Here is a 4,084-nt window from a genome sequence, read left to right as displayed (position 1 = left end):
AATAAAAATTATTTTTTATTATAAGTAACTTTTATTTGGGAAATATTTTATCACTACGATAATAAAATTTAGCATAAATCTTATAAACTTCTGAAAAATAAACAATTTAAAAAAACACTAAAAAAGTACGATTTTGGATCATTTGTCTTAAATCGTACTGATGTATTCTTAAATCGTACTTTGAGATTCTATCGTTGGTTTGCAGTCTTAAAAATAATAATTTTAATTAATATTATATTAATACGTGTGTATATTAACTCTTAACAAATTCGGCGGATGGTCTTCGCCAATTTTTGGCAGTCATCGCAGTTGTAATCCGTTGTTTTTGATTGGTTCCTGCGCAAAGTTCATGTACTCATATCTCACATTGTGTGCATTTGATCATACTTTCTTTTACATCTTCTTGGCATAATTTACAGTACCAACTGTTATTTTCATCTTCTTGTTTCTTATTTTTATTCTCCTTTTGTGATATTTTTGTAGTTTTACTTTTCTTTGCACCAAGATTCTTTGATACGTTTTTTCTTCAAACTTTAAACTCTTTTTTGTAATCCCAACCTTTTATTTTTCTGACAAAACAATTCTTTTATGTATTCGCGAGACTGTCGGACGGCACTCGTTAAGTTTTGCGTCTGTTTTTCTTTTCGAAAGGTGAAAGTATAATAGCAAACGTAGAGAGTGGGCAGAATATGCCTGATATTGCTGGGCAGTATGGCGTGAACGGATCTACAGTAAGTTGCAGTTCAATCTTATGTAAGAAAGGTACTGTATAATCAAGACTCAAGCAGCTAAAAGAGTAACAAAATCACATCTGACAAATAAAGAACGTCGAAGAGTTCGTAATGGAACATCAAACGGATCTGATGACAGAAGAACACCAAGAAACTCGGCGAGATATATTTTCTTTTGAAAAAAAGAATTAATGCCAATCTCTGTTATTAAATATCCTTTAATGAAGTGGGAGAGTGCTGAAGAACGGTCTTAGAATGGCATCCTAACCAGGTTGAGACTTGGGGATTTCTACAATTGCAATGCTATTAATTACTTACGAAAAATCCTGAAGAAAGAAAAGCAATCGACATTAGACAGATTCTTTAACCTTTCAAACGGAAAAAACGTGACTAATAAACACGCAAGACTGTGTATGTATGTATTTTTATTATTATATATAATAAACGTAGTAAGAATGTATACATACAAGTAACCCCCGTATAACACGGTAGTTACATTCCAAAAAATTGCCGTGTTATGCGAATCCGTGTTATAGGAAACAAAGAACTAATACGAAAAGGAGGGTTAGATTTCAAAAATTAAAAACATGCTAGTATATTTTCATAATTAAAATAAATATCTTCATAATAATTTTTTAAGTGATAAATATTAATATAAATTAAACAATGTTTTTTTCGTCATCACTAAAAACACTATTAATTAAAAGAGAGCCTTTTCTTTTTGGCAAGATATCCTTATTCTCTGAGCATTTTTCTGCATTATCTTCAAATCCATGCTTTACATTTTGCAAAAAGTATGTAATTTTAGATCGCTTGCTTCTAGTCAAAAGGTCTTTATAAATTTCCTTATATGGTGCAAAGCACTTATGAAGAATAAAGCAAGTATGGAATAAGGGAAAAATATTAATTTAGCAATTAAAAATACAAGTTTAATATTTATATGCATAACGGTTTTTTAACTTAAAATCATAAAACATATCATGTTTAGTAGAGAATTATTNTATGAAAATATTCACAAAATAAAAAGAAAATTTATAAGGGTGTCAAAATTTTACAGTATAGGAGAGTAATATAACTCATTACCCCTTACCAATAATCATAGAGAATAATCATATTCTCTGAGAGTATATCTAATATAAAAGTAAAAACTATTGCTAAAAATTCAAAATTTATTAATTATTTAATAATCTAATCAATGCAAAGTACACTTTAAATAGTGTTCATTGAAAAATTGTGATATACTGTGTATTGTGATATACTGTGATGCATATATCCTGATATAAAATATCAGGATAGATGCATCACAGTATATCACAAAAAGAGGAAACATTCAAATAATTAACTGTACTGTTTTTCAATTATTTACAATTCTATGAAATCACAAATTAAATTCTTAGAAGAGTNAACATATCATGTTTAGTAGAGAATTATTATTGAATAACTTTTCAGTATACGATAAACTTTTGCTCATCTAAATGACAGTGTGCATCTATGACAGTCTAAAAGTGAAAAATTTGTAAATGTAAAGTTGCGCATTTAGGAGAGTGGAGCAGTTGCAAATTACAAGTAATTTTTACAATGTCTGTAAACAAATAAGACACTTTGTGATCCTGAAACTGTATGAAATAAAATGTTTTAAAGTGAATAGTTAGTTTGTGGTAAGAAAATTTTTATTTGACATCGAATTTCAAGAGATGTAAAATTAACAAAAACATCAATAAACAAAAAGTTGTTTATTATCCGAATGTTTGAAAATAATTTTTTAAATATATTCAAAGGTAAGAAATGTAAAAGCATAAAACATTGTTTTGACGTTTTGTTTACTTACTCAAAACATAAACTGGCAAAATCATTTTCAGTGTGAAAACTTTGAGACAAAATGAATTATTGTACTAAATTAAATTGTCGTCATAAAATAAAGATTTGAGTTCTAACGTAAGAAATAATTGATAATATGTTTGAAAAGCTTCATTTCATGTCATTTTATTTCAATGATNCCTGAGGCAAGTTTTAGGATGGAGCGAGATCCTATTATGGCGCCCTGGGGTGGAACCCCGCGCATGCACTCGACCCACGCGCGTCTCAACAGATAAGGCCATTCACATACTGGCCACACGCTTGCAATTAAAATACTGAAAAATGATAAAAATATTTTTTTCTTTAATTTTCTTTACCACTGAGGCGCCCCCTAGGACTTAGCGCCTGGAGCGGCTGCTCCGTTTGCCCTATGATAGGGCCGGCTCTGTTTTTCATAACAACTTAGATAATAGAAACATCCAACAACGGCGTCATTCGAGAACTTCCGACGGACTGACGACAGTGACTACGTGTGTCACGGGGAGGGGTGCGGTGAAAAGCGAGTAGAAGTGGCTGAGAGATAGAATCAGTGCCTAATCCTCCTTAATCGATTCAGAACGATTTTTAAATGTTTTTTTTTTTATAAAATAAATAATATTTGTGTAAGGAACTAAAGAGCCGCAGCTTCACATCCAAAGANTCGAGAGCTTCCAACGGACTGACGACAGTGACGACGCGTGTCACGGGGGAGGGGTGCGTTGAAAAGCGAGTACAAGTGGCTGAGTGATAGAATCGGTGCCTAATCCTCCTTAATCGATTCAGAACGATTTGTAAATGTTTTTTTGTTTTTTTTTCTTGATAAAATAAATAATATTTGCGTATTGAACTAAAGAGCCGCAGCTTCACATCCAAAGAGCCGCATGTGGCTCGCGAGCCGCAGGTTGCCGACCTAGACCATTAAATTAAATATATACTTATTGCAAGCATGCTTGAGATTTAAAAAATTTACAAATATATGAATTGGATAATTAATGGACTAAATATAATTATAAGAAGATTGTATATATGCATATTAGGCTATAAAAATCATTTTATTGTTTATTAACATGTATTCTTTTAACTTCTTTATCCTGATTATTTTTAAGAATGAAAAGAATAGTTTAAAAAATTTTTGATTTCTGTTGACATATTTCTATTTGAAATCTGAATGTACAGTACTTTACTTTCACAAATACTATTTAAAAATCAATCTTACCTATTTCAAAATTATCAAAGTATTCTTATTAATTATATGAATAAAAAAAATTCATTCTGAAGTACTTTCTCATAAAAAAATATTAGTGAAAATTGGTAAGATATTTTGTTTTTACATTTAATATTAGTTACTTGATATAAAGGTGTGGATTTTTATATTTCTTAAACATAAAATGTCTGTAGCATTTTACAGAAATTAGATTAATAATTTGTTAATATTTACTATTTATATTTAAAATTCATTTATTATGTTGAAATTTTTGATCTTTTATAAATTTATCATTAAATACAGTATGTAGATT

The sequence above is a fragment of the Centruroides sculpturatus genome, unplaced genomic scaffold (genome assembly GCF_000671375.1).
Source record: "Centruroides sculpturatus isolate CEXI.00-Female unplaced genomic scaffold, Cexi_2.0 scaffold882, whole genome shotgun sequence".
Lineage (NCBI taxonomy): Eukaryota > Metazoa > Arthropoda > Arachnida > Scorpiones > Buthidae > Centruroides > Centruroides sculpturatus.
Note: the sequence above shows the minus strand (reverse complement) of the source record.